We start from the raw sequence: 13,579 nt of genomic DNA, 5'->3' as shown, positions 1-13,579 counted from the left end.
CTTCTTCTCTACTCCAGGACAATCACAAGAATTCCTGTTTCTTGTCACTGTCATAGTGTATGGTGTTTAAAAAAAAAAAGCTTCTTAATTAGCTGCTGAGCAAGAACTGAGTAGGCATGCAAAAAGCTTGGAAAGACAAAAAACCAGTCTCTTCTCAAGTGAGAGAAAAACTGTTGTACACTTCTGGATAGAGGAAGAGGGAGTAGCAACAGAAGCTGCATTGGCTGTTTGTTGCCTTTTGCTGCTTGTCTTAATTACTAACGGGGCTGTCATGTTTCCCTGAATGAAGGTGTGATGCTCTGTTTCTTCTGTCTTGTGTGTATTTATGCTTTTTTAATCTTGGGTGAATAGTAGAGAGAGAGAATGGATCAAATTTTGATCTGGTGAGATTCTAAAGCTCAGAGAAGCCTTCAAAGTTCTCCTTCGAGAACTAGAACAAATAGCCAAGTCTGGCAAGGAGCCAGCCCTAGGACATGATCTGCATGACCCGAACTAACAAGATTCTGTCTTGCAAGTAAGAACTTCACCATCAGCTATGCCATATCCAGAAATAATCTCAGTAAGAGGATCATTTTATAGCAACCACTTTAATTTTGAGCCCACTCTCCCTAGGGTCTAAGGACTGGGTTTTTGATATACCCTTTCAAAAAATATTTCTTTGTAAAACCTATTAATTAATTAGTTAGTTGTTAATGCTTAATTAATAATTGGTTAATTGATATTGGAGAGATGTTAACATATTAAATAATATTGGAGGAACACACTAGATAGGGGTTTTTGAAAGACATATCAAATACCCTCAGAGAACTACGCTCTGGAGATCCAACCTGCTAGTGTGAATACAAATTTGGAGACTGAATATAGAGCTTGCACTAAATTTATAAAATAGAATTAATTATATTTTTCTATCGTATCTCTATTTCTGTTGAAGTCGCCATACTTCCAGTCCCTCTGAAGTTATTTTTATATCTCTCTCTCTCCTATCACAAATCAATTGTCAAGTCTCATTTATGTTACTTCTGCATTATATTCCCTTCTTATTTCCATTCGCACAGAACTCTATAAAACAGAATATTTCAATGACCTCTTAAGTATTCTCCCAATTTGGGGAATTAGTCTTATTTTTAGAATACTCCTATTTGAACTCTCAATTTCAGTCAAAAGTGATGTCTAGCTGTTCCTCATACAATGTATTCTATCTCCTGCTTCCATGCCTTTCCAAAGATGGTCCTCTATTTCTAGAACTTCTTCTTCTTCCCCTCTGATCAGTAGAAATGCTAATATTCTTCAACACATTGCTTATTTTTCACCTCCTTCAGGATGACTTTCTTGATTGGCCTCTCCCTCTTAAAAGGATTTTATATTACTTTGCTTATCTTTGTATGTGCTTATCTGGGTACATGCTCTATCCTGTCTTTCTCACCCTACCCACAACCTGTAAGAAAATATAAGCTTCTCGAGGTATGAGACTATTTTTTCTTTATTTCCTAAGTGCTTTGCATATGATAAATGTTTAATAACTTACTATTGCATTGAATTTAATCCTGTATGGTTGGGTTTCAAATATAAGCAAAAAATGAAATGAATTGGTTAGTGCCAATTATCACAGCACTGATAAAAATGACAGGCATCACAGGGTAAGTCCATCTGACTGCAGGTTAAATTTCATTCTTGTCTTTTATTTTGTAACATGCATTCCTGCCATGTAAGCCATGAATGTCCAGATATAAGGCATATGCTGAAGAACCAGTTTCCCCTCTGTCTACAGCCTCCAAGTTCTTCCTATCTGTTTCCCCAAAAGACTATGTTCTGAACCATGTCTTTCCAAGAAACTCTTGCCTCGACACCCCCTCCCCTGCCCAATTACTCAAACTTAACATGCTCAACATTCTCTCCACCAATCAGGAATCTCCCTTTGCACACATCGCTTCAGGAGCAATATTCCCTGGAATTCAGACAAGCAACCAGGTTTAGCAACCTGGTGATAATTTTTTGTCCTAACATCTGCCAGCATCTTCAATTCACAGTATTAATAGTATAAAGGAGAATAATAAAGTACCAGTTTGGGACTCTAGTGACATGGAGTTCCACTACTAATTCGCAGTGAGACCCCAATTTACTTAACTTTTCTTGGTTTTGTTTTTCTCATCTGTGAGATAAAGGCACAAAGTTGTACTTTAAAATACTTTCCAGGTCTGAATTTCAATTTTAAAAATTCAAGCATAATCCAAAGTTTCTTTCATTTTGGATATATTAAGAAAATTTGTCCCTGCAAGACTGATTCAGGGTTGGGGAAGTGGAGGAGAATGGTGGAGCTAAATGGTCTACTGGGGAAAGGTTTGGATCTGTAGTCAAAATAGGTGCCTGAATTTGAAACCCAGTTCCTTCACCTAGGAATTGTATGACCCAGAGCAAGTTCGTTCAACTCTCCTAGTCTTCTTTCCCATCTGTAAAATGGAAATAACAATATTTATATTCGCTACCTCAAAGTTTTATGGTAAAGAAAGTATATTATAAATCTTAAAATGTAATATACATGTTTCTATTATTAAGTACAGCTTTCAAAGGTAACAAAACCTTTAGCCAACCATAATAATATTGACTGAGATCAGAAGGTGCTATAAGAGATATCTGGAGCTGTCTCAGCTTCTTCTTCTACTGGGTCATTTGCCAACTAATAATGCTGCCTGAGAACAGCCCATCATTGTCAGGTCATTTGATTTAGCTTCTTTGGGGCTACAGAATTATCTTTAGCCTTTTACAAAGGATTTTATTGGAAGGGGGAGGGTGTCTCCATCTCTCAAGGGATCCCTTCCCATTATGCAAACATCAAGGGCAGGTATGACTGAGAGAATCAAGACAGACTTTCCTTTATGCTTTTTCTCTACCTGATGGAGAGCAGCATAATGATGAAGGCAAGATCTTACTTGGAAAACAGCATATGGGGTGGATTTACAGCAATCCTACGCCATTCCCCTAGCTTATCAGACACCAGAGACACTTAGAGAGAATGTGTTTTTAATCACTGTTATGTTAAATTGTCCAGTGCTGTTGTTGGGACCTATTAGATTTCTGGCAGGAGAAAATCAAAGCCGGGTACCTCCAGTGGAATCTGATGCCATTCTCGAACATAGTCAGGAGACCTAGAGGTGACCACAGGCTGCAAGTGTTGCTGTTGGAATCCAGACAAGCAATATATTGACTCTGAGTGCATTTGCCAGATCGACTCACAATAAAATAATATGGTTTCATTTTCAAAGAGCTTTAGCTCAGAAACCCTTTTTGGAGGGTTATGACTGGCCAATTCCTTGTACCCCTTTGAAAACTTACCCCTAGGTGGGTAGTCAAAATGCAGGAATGGTTCACATTCTAGAAAGTTCATTACAAGGTTAAAGTTATTATACACCTACATGCACCCTCTTTCTCTTCTCCTCCAACCAGATACAACCATTTTGACATCCTAGATTCACAGTGGTTTTTGTTGTTTTTTTTCCCCAACTGAAACACAATAGTAACAACAGTTCTTCAAATAAACACACATCCATATACACAAAGTCTAAAAGAAATCTGACGGGTCCAATAGAAATCAGATGTCAGAACTTTTCTTCCCACTGGGATGAGTTTGGGAAGGCTCCACATATTTGATTTTATCCACATGCTTGTGTCATTCTAAGAAATGTAGTCAAATGAAGCTGACCTAGGAATCAAGAAGAGACAGGGTTCACGAAAAATTCATACTGTCTCAAATCTCAAAGAAGGAAAAGACCTAAGCAGTTATCTAGCCAACTCATATCTAAACAAGATTCTCTTCTACAATATCCCCAACAAAGGAGTATCCAGCTTTGGCCTGAAAAATCTAGTGAATGGAAACCTACTACTTCCTGAGGCAGACTCTTTCCCATAGGGTAGATCTAATTTTTAGGAATTGTTCCCTTACATGACAGCTCTTACTGGTTCTCTAGGTGATATTGTGAAGGACTATATCTAGCCTCTAGGCCAGTGACATACTTTGGTAGCCTTTCATTTATTCATTCATTCATTTGTTTGCTTATTTATTTATTTATTTATTTATTCATTTGTTTATTTATTTGTCCATTCATTCATTCATTTATTTATTTGTTTACTTATTTATTAAAAGCCCTTACCTTCTGTCTTAGAATCAATACTGTGCCTTGGTTCCAAGATAGAAGAGGGGTAAGGGCTAGGCAATGGGGGTTAAGTGAATTGTTCAAGGTCACACAGGTAGGAAGTGTCTGAGGCCAAATTTGAACCCAGGACCTCCCTAGCTCTCAATCCACTGAGCTACCCAACTGCCCCCTTGGCAGCCTTTTAGAATAAGTATATCTCAAGGAATGTCATTTCCTACCTTCTCAGAATTTGAAAGTATTAAGCCCTGGAAATCCTTATCTTAGATTTGGGAAGATAACCTAGTCTCCTCCATTCTACTTCAAATACTTCCTAGTTGTTTGACTCTTGGACAAGGTAGGTAGCTTCTCTCGATCTCAATTTCCTCATTTGTAAAATAAGGATGATAAAAATAGCATTTATCTCACAAAATTATTGTGGAGATCAAGTGAGATAACATATATAAAACACTTTTCAAACCTTAAAGTCCTATGTAAATATTAACTATCATTATGTTAGTATGACTATTATTCATCATTATTGTCATAATTCTCTCAACAGTTAAATCTCTTTTTTCATAGTTCTGTCTCTGAGCTCCAGCTCCAGGTTCTGAGTGATACTCTTATATTCCCCCAAAGTGGGCATAGCAAACTCATTTTTGGGGGGGCTCTGAGTTTAGAATTGGAAGTCATTTATTCTTGACTATATAATAATATATCACAGTTTCATTATGGGGCTAACACACTCATTAACCCAATCAAAACCTGGATAATACAAAAATGACTAAATGACAGAATATCCAAATATGGGATATATCTCCTAATAGGGGCAATGGATACTACCCCTGAGCCCCAATTGCTTAACCACTTGAGGACAATTCCCATGTAGTAGAGGAATATCAGCCATAGTATAAACCTTAAAATTTCTTAGACTTATGAATGTTGGAAATTTCACCATTGGGAAATTTCATATTTGAAAAAATTTCCTACTGATAGTAAGAACTCTATTGGAATGTGAAACTCCTTGGCATGGGAGGATCCTTCTCCTCCCTACTTAAGACTACTTTAGGACAGAAACCTTTTGCTAAACAATGGAAAGGGCTTTGACCTATGCTTAAGCATAGAACAGGAAGTTCTTTGAGTCATGATTGATTTTAGAATTGATACAATAGAGATACTTGGAATGACAGAACCAGATCTTGGAAACTACAATCTCCACTCTACTCAGAGTAACAGGATTTAGGAAGGGCTGCAGCAAAGATCAAGATTTAATTATTTGAGAATATGATCTTCAACAGACATGTGCAAAAGGGCCAGATCTCTGGGCAGTCCTGGGTTAAGCTAGAGCCACCATTGGCACAGGGGAGATATCGACAGTGATTGGTAGATGTGAGAACTGAGGGGAGGGAACTTAGATTGTTGGCTTAAAAGATAGAGGGGGTCTGAGGACGGAGAGGAGGAGGTTTTTGTTCTGAGGAGTTGTTGCTCTGAAGGAGGTCTGAGAGGAGAGGTCCTGGAGGGAGAGTTCCTGGAGAAGTTTTGAAGGAGGCTGTGAAAGGAGAACTGAGGAGGAGCTAGGAGGAGAATTCTCTGGAAACATTTCTTGAAAGGAGGCTCTCTTGAAGGTGGAGCCTGAGGTTGGCATGAGAATCCTTACCTAGAGAGATCTTGGGTGAGTGATAAAACCAACTAACTGATTTATCTCTTAGGACTGAGGTCTAGGCCTTATTGGCTTGAGGCCCTTCTTTCTTATTCCTTTCTTACTTTCTCTCTTTTTCTATTGATTAATCAGTGTATTATAAATTAAATTTCTCTATAAAACCCAGTTGGCTTGGGCATATTCATAAATTGGGAATATATTCCCTGGCGACCATCTTATATTTATATAAACCCAAGACACAGTAGAAACATATTTCAGTGGGCATAATTGTTATATATATTTCCCTTGCTCCCAAACATTTTAATTATCACAGTTTATGGCTCCCACTCTCTTATCTACAACAATTTAATGCTCAAAACTATTTTAAATCTAACAATAGGGAGGGCAGGGGTGGCAATGTAAAAGAAAAGGGAATTTGTTGTTCCCTGATCCAGATTGTAATTTGCATTCTAATTTTTCTACTTCCATATTGGTCATTTTTGAAAGAGAATACTCACATAAAACCAAAACCCCAAAATAAAACTGTAAATAAACTGTGAAATACAGTATGCTTTGATCTGCCTCTGATTCCACAAGTTCTTCCTCTGGAGGTATATAGCACTCTTTGTCACAAGTCCTTTAGAACCATCCTGGATTGTTGTATTGCTGAGAGTAACTGAATCTTTCACAGTTGATCATTGTACAATATTGCTGTTACTCTTCAATGTTCTCCCGATTCTATTTATTTCACTCTACATCAGTTCATATAGATCTTTTCAGCTTTTTCTGAAATCATCCTGCTTGCAGTAAAATAGTTTTCCATCACTAACATATTACACAATTTGTTCAACCATCTCCCACTTGGTGGACATCCCCTCAATTTCTCATTCTCTTGCATTCTAATTTTAACCACAATTGAAAGACTAAAATCCATCAACCTTTTGGTGAAGTAATCTTTTGCTAATTAAGTCAGTCTCTCTGAACAGGTCATCAGAGAGTATAGTTAGACTTTTGTGATCATTATGTCCATTATCAGTGTGAAAGAAATTGCCTTACTGTTATGAAAGGACTTTCAGTCCTTTCAGTCTAAACTTTCTCCTACAATATTTCATGAGTCTCTGATTTTGTTGAAATGGGTTCTCGCTCTTATGTAGTCAGTCATTTAGCATTTATTAACTGCTTCTTATGAGTTAGGCACTGTGCTGAGTGCTAGAGAGACAAAGAATGGTTGGTAATAAGCCCATCACGTCTGGACAGATAATCTAGAATCATTACAGGGAAAAAAAACGTCAAGAATCAATGACAAATCTTCTGATGAGGATTCTTTCCAACCTTTGCTTGCCTAGACAAAGTCCTTCTCCAAGGGAGTACTCAGTCTTTCCAGCTTCCATGGTGAAGCCTCTGAGAGCACCAGGATCACCTCCACACTGAAGTGTGTTAAGGTGAAACACTTTGTTCTTCTCTCATTCTTCCTGTCACACTGTCCAACTACCTGGTTTCTGTCACAGGATAGCATTCTCCAAAGCAAAGATCAATGACTTTCCCCCTCCCCAAAAGTCCTGCTCAGGGGAAGACAATCCATTTGAGAGGACTAGAGGATGAAATCTTGATGGAGCAGCTATAAATTTGGGTGGCATTAAAAAGGTAGCCACCATTTAATTAGTGGTGAAAGATAAAAAGTCCATCTTGGGCACTGGGATCAAATACATTTGGTATTTGGGAGTTGCTACAGGTTTCTAGGCAGGGAAGTCATGAAATGGTATTTGCATTTGAGGAAAGGAATTAACACTATGATTTCTACATTGATTGGAGAATAGGTAGACAGAACCATTCCAGAATTTGATGGAGTCCTGGGCTGCAAAGTCTATTCCAACACTATACTTATTTGATTTTTTTTACCCTTACCTTTCATGTTAGAATCAATTATATGCATTGGTTCCAAGGCAGAAGAGTGGAAAAGGCTAATCAATGGGGATTAAGAGGCTTGCTCAGGGCCACATAGCTAGGAAGTGTCTGAGGCCAGATTTGACCCCAGGACCTCCCATGTCTGGGCCTGGCTTTCAATACATAAATCTACCTAGCTGCCCCGACTTTATTTGAATTGATTGTAGTGAAGATAGATCCATCTAAGACTGAAAAACATGCCATAAAATTTTACCATCCTAATGCTACATTAGCATTAAATTTTTTGCCTGACTTTCTTCTTTTTCTTTTGAATTTAACAAACAACAAAAAAGATGGGCATTTCCAGATATATAATAGAACAGAAAAGAGGATTGTTCATAAATCTTCAGATCTTAGTTTGTTTTTCTTTTTAGATATATAATAAATTCAATCTATAGATTTCTCTTTTAAATAAAATTATTTTTCCTAAAAATTCTATTAAAAATTCTATTTTTTCAATTACATATTGATACAATTTTTAATAAAAATTTTCTGACATTTTGCCATCCATGTTCTCTCTTTGCCTTCCATTCCTTCCCCTTCCCCAAGATGACAGGTAATATGATATAGGTTATATATGTGTATTATATAATACATATTTTCATGCTGATCATGTTATAAAAAAAGACACATATCACTTACACAAGAGAAAAAATCATGGAGGAAATAAAGTAAAGAATGGCATGTTTCAATCTACATTCAGAGTTTGTCAGTTCCTTCTATAGCACTGGACAGCCTTTTTTTGTCATGAGTTATTTGGGTTTTTCCTGGATCTTTGCATTTCTGATCATAGTTAAGTCATTCACTCTAGATCATTGTCCTTTATTGCTGTTACTGAGTACAGCCTTCTCCTGTTTCTACTTACTTCATTTTGTATCACTTCATATAAGTCTTCCCAGATTTTTTGGTGATCTTCTTGTTAGTCATTTCTTGTGGCGCAATAGTATTCCATTACAATCATATACCACAACTTGGATGGCCATTCCCCAGTTGATGGACATGCCCTCAACATCTGGCTGACCTGAATGTGACAAAATAGGTTGGGATATGGACTATATGACTTCTAAGGTCACTTCCTTTCAGTTTCCAGTTCTTTATCACCACAAAAAGAGCTACTATAAATATTTTGGTACAAGTAAGTCCTTTCCCTCTATCTTTGATCTCTTTTGGGATATAGACCTACTAGTAGTATTACTGAGTCAAAAGAAATGCACAGTTTATGGCTCTTTCAACCTTTAGTTTCCAAAAACTACTTATCTTTATCTTTTCTCTGCCTTCCCACTTCTGCATTTAAAAAAAAAATGCCTTAACTCTCTAATCTTTCTTTTTCTTTTTTGGCTATTCTATCCCTATCTCTCAGTACTCTAGCTTTATAATCATTTTAATCCCTATTTTTCACTCCAATATTCACCTTGCAATAATCATGCTTGTTTGGGATGGGAAGAAACAAAGAGCAATAGCAATTTCCCCAAAGGCAAAATAGTAAACCAATAGTACAATTAGAATCTGAATTCTCAGCCAGAACCTGTTTAGTATTAGGTAACCCAGTAAACCTAGCTTCTGTCTAATAGCAGTGACTAGATGAAGTGGAATTATGTGATGTTTTCAGGATTAAGATGAAGACACGATTCTACAAACTGACCATAGAATTTAGATAGATCCAGGTGCCCCAATGACTCAGTCAAGATAGTAAAAGATACCCAGTAGCATCAAGAGAAACTAAAATATCTTTTCAGAATCTGTATTGTAGAAATCAGCTGACCATATTTGCTACAGACATTCAGATGTCTAGTCATATACAGGCAGGAACAAAAAAAGTATGAAGTAACTATAAGAAAATAAACGGACAGTAGTGAAACTTGGAACCAGTTCAAACATGGGGGACTAAAGAGAGTTTTAAACTCCCCAGCAATTTTTAGAAATACATTATTTTTTTACTTACTTTTAAACTATAAAAACTTAGCATACATTCATGACTTTATACTTAAAAGTTAATTTCTAGATAGAATATGTCTGTGATAGCTGATTAAGTACTCCCTTCAAATCTTGTTCTGTTTCTCAGAATTGTACAAAGCTGGAAGAAACCTCAAATGTCCTCTAGTCAAACATTTTATTAAAATGATATTCAAGGGGGCAGCTGGGTGGCTCAGAGGATTGAAAGCCAGACCTAGAGACAGGAGGTCCTGGGTTCAAATCTGACATCAGACACTTCCTAGCTGTATCTAGCCCTACCACTCTTCTGCCTTGGAACCAATATCTAGTGTCGATTCTAAGACAGAAGGTAATGGTTGTTTGTTTTTTTGTTTTATTTTTTTAATCTTATATGAAATCCCTAGTCCTGAGGGACAGGGTGGATTTCTGAAGGACAGAAATTTATTACTCTGCTTCCCACTACATGAAGTAAGTCATGATTCTTGATTACCTAAGAGATCTCATTGGATGGTTGCTTACTTGGATGAGGAGCAGACTCTCCAAGATTTAGAAAGAAATGGTCAAAAATGAGACTCGAACTTTTGAATGATGCCTGGATGCTATACACATGTGGGAAGCTGGTTTCTAACATGTCTCTTAATTTCCAGCAATTGCAACTCTAGAGACTCTTAAGAGGGATTCTTCTCAGTAAGATATAAGAACTTCTCTCCTTTGTTAAATTGGTACATCTTAATCTTGCTCTCAAGCTGTAAACTCATTTATTTTTGGTGTATTTTATCACTACCATAATCTACATAATTTCTCCTGATGGATATGTATTATTTATTTTGATATAGACCTATTTCTTCTACCCCCAATATTTTATTCCTGAGTTATCAATATTTAAAATGTGATTTATAGACATAATTCTAGCTCAATCCCCCTTGGAGGTAGGCAAGTACTCAGCCATGTTCCTGTTACTCACAAAAACAGAAATTTCAGTCAACTTTGGAGAGGGGTGAGCCAGTTTCCTGATCAGATTTCTATCCATGCTACAGCAAGCCAAGCCATCTTTCTGCTTAGACAGGACCCACGCATATATCTGACATAAGTGTGGCTATTTGACTTGAGTGAAGCCATTGAATTTCTGCCCACTCTCTCAGCCCATCACTGTCTTGGAATGGCATGAATATTCACAAAAGGAGAGATCTTTGAGGATTCCACATGAACAGGCATCCCAGAGTTTCATTTGTTGACAGTCACCTAGGTAACTAAGTAGCTGATGACATCTCTGGGTGCTCTGCTGTTTGAGGTGTGTCTAGAAGCTTAGTCCCTGCTCCTTGCTGCGGCATGCTCTGTCTTGGGAAGATGACTCTCCTTCAGGAAGATGCTAACAAGAACACTTGGCAAACTGGATTCTCCAGTTGCCTAGGAGGGAGTCTTCATGCCAGCAGACTCATAGCCAGCAGCAGCACAGGACAATGGAGCAGGACACCAGCCTGTGGACACAACAGATATACACACAGGCAACCACTCCCATGATGCTAATTCCTGCCTCTTTCAGTTTGTGTGTACCTAGATATTTACCTGTTGGCTCGCCCTTTAGAATGTATGCTTTTTAAGGGCAGGGACTAATAAATATACATACATACATGTAGATAGATAGATAGATAGATAGATAGATATCCATAGATGTGTATATAGATATGGAAAATAGATACATAGATATGTATATATTTTATTTTTTTGTCCTTTACTTCGTATCCCCGACACAGCACAGTTCCTGGTCCATAAAAAAACACTTCCTAAGTGCTAATTGATCTACTAACTGACCATAAAAAAGAGGGAACTTGGGGAGAGATGAGGTGTTTATGAATCTGAACTTGTGATTTCATCAGGATGGGGACGTCTTGGTGTTGAAACTCCTATCATGCAGGAGTTTATGTGTAACTTTAAATCAGAGAATTTCCCAAGTCATAAAGAAGTTTAATTTGCCCATAATCATCTATGGCTAGTATCTGTCAGAAGTATAACTTGAGCTCATCTTCCATGACTTCAAGGCTAGCCTTCTATCTACCAAACATTATTCCTCCCTTGGTACCTTTTGTATTTATTTTTTTAAACCTTTAACCTTCTATCTTAGAATCTAAGTAATAATTTGAAGCCAGTAGGGTGGTAGGGGCTAGGTCATTGGGGATAAGTAATTTACCCCAGGATCACACAGCTAGGACGTGTCTGAGGACAAATTAGAACCCAGGACCTCCTGTCTGCAGTCCTGGTGCTCTTTTCACTGAGTCATCCAGCAACCCCAGTATCTATTGTTTTCTGTCTCTTCCTTAATTTATGCCCCAGTTGTCTCCCTGAATACCACCCTACTCGTTTATCCCATAGAGGGAACTAGACTCTTATGATTTTATAGGATCATAGGATTTAGAGATGATATAGACTTTAGAAATTGTCTAGTCCAATCCCTTTATTTTATAGATAAGGAAACTGGGCTCTCAGATAAACTGAGTGACTTGCTCAAAGTCAACCCAGAAAGTAAGTAGCAGAGCTAACTCGGGTCCTCTGACCCCCAATCCAGAGTTCTTTTCATTATACCATCTGTTTCCTTCTTTTGGTCCCAAACCTCCTGCAGCTTTGACCCTTAGTTAACTGACAACTCCCATGTCTAAACCTTCATCTCCAGTCCCATCTAAATTGCATTAAGAACAAAAATAATAATTAATAGTTATATAGTATTTTAAGGTTTATAAAGAGCTTTGCATACATTATCTCACCAAGATTCATAACACACCCTTTGAGGTAGATACTAGAGGCATTATAATCCCCATTTTCAGATGAGAAAACTTGAGGTTAGAGAAATTAAGTGAGTTTGTTGCCCATGGTCTCACAGCTAGCAGATAATAACCAAGGTAGGATTTCAACCCATGACACCCTGACTTCAATTCCAACACTATCTATCCACTATTTGTTCTTCAGTTGTGTCTGACTCTTCATGGCCCCATGGATAGTATGGTCCATGGAGTTTTCTTGGCAAAGATACTGAGTGGTTTATCAGTTTCTTCTCCAGTAGAGTAAGGCAAACAGAGGTTAAATGACTTGCCCAGAGTCACAAAGCTAGTATGTGTCTGAAATTGCATTTGAACTCAGTCTTCTTGACTCAAGGCCCAGTGCTCTACCCCCTGAGCTATCTAGCTGCTCTTTGTCTACTATACCTCACTGCAATCTCCAACACCTGCTAAAGTCTGGCTAACTGTGCTTATTCTAGGCAAGATGTGTTTTTTTTTTCTAATTCAACAAGGTATTGAAGAAAAATGTTGACCAGAGTGAACTTAAAGGAGGAATTCCAGCATCTATGGCAATTTGAGTCAACTAGAAGTGGCCAGAGAGGGGAATCACCTATCTTCTCCTTGAACACCCCCAACCTCAGCCAACAGGGACCCTATTTCATTGCCTCCCTAAGAGCCTGTTTTCCTCCTCAGCACTCACAGTGATCGATGTAGGCTAGGACTAGGGACCACTACAAGGAGGAAGCATCCCTTTCCTTGATGACGGGAACAAAGCCCCTACCACCCTCTAAGTTACAAACCAATGTCCATAATAGGAAAACAAGGTCTGAAAAATCCTTTAGAGGATACTTGAAAGAATGAAAATGTTAGCCTGGAAAAGAAAATACTTAATTAAGGCAGGGGTTCTTAAATTGGGATCTGTTAACTTTTTGAAAACTGCATTTTGAGTAATCGCTAGCTTAATGCTTGTTAAATATACAAATCAGTGGCCAGGGTCAATTGAGCATCTATAATTAGCCTCAATTTTTAAATGAGGAAAATGAGATATGGGAAGGAAGAGCAGAACTCAAATTTGAACCTAGGTATTCTGCCTCCAAATCTAGGACTCTGTACTAAATCACATGGTCTTAGTGAAGCTTTACTTTCTTCTTTATTTTATGCATTTTAAA

General features: G+C 37.7%; 1 protein-coding gene and 1 long non-coding RNA gene across 9 annotated transcripts in view; one reads left to right on the top strand and one right to left on the bottom strand.

The window, feature by feature from the left end:
- The window catches only part of RUBCNL (rubicon like autophagy enhancer), a 160,930-nt gene that overhangs the window by 132,165 nt on the left and 15,186 nt on the right, over window positions 1-13,579 (bottom strand). For 5 of the 8 annotated variants that reach the window (XM_056794866.1, XM_007495433.2, XM_056794867.1 and 2 more), the window contains exon 1: window positions 10,604-11,053. The exons of 2 other annotated variants lie outside the window; for them this stretch is intronic. The gene's annotated coding sequence lies outside the window, so the exon portion shown is untranslated. Of the gene's footprint in view, window positions 1-10,603; window positions 11,060-13,579 lie in introns of those variants that run through there. One more of the 8 variants, XM_056794872.1, reaches the window with a different exon arrangement.
- The window catches only part of LOC103106674 (uncharacterized), a 45,126-nt gene that overhangs the window by 20,662 nt on the left and 10,885 nt on the right, over window positions 1-13,579 (top strand). The gene's annotated exons all lie outside the window — the stretch shown is intronic.

Source organism: Monodelphis domestica, chromosome 4 (genome assembly GCF_027887165.1).
Source record: "Monodelphis domestica isolate mMonDom1 chromosome 4, mMonDom1.pri, whole genome shotgun sequence".
Classification (NCBI taxonomy): domain Eukaryota; kingdom Metazoa; phylum Chordata; class Mammalia; order Didelphimorphia; family Didelphidae; genus Monodelphis; species Monodelphis domestica.
The sequence above is the reverse complement of the archived record's forward strand: the minus strand, read 5'-3'. Positions and strand labels throughout refer to the sequence as shown.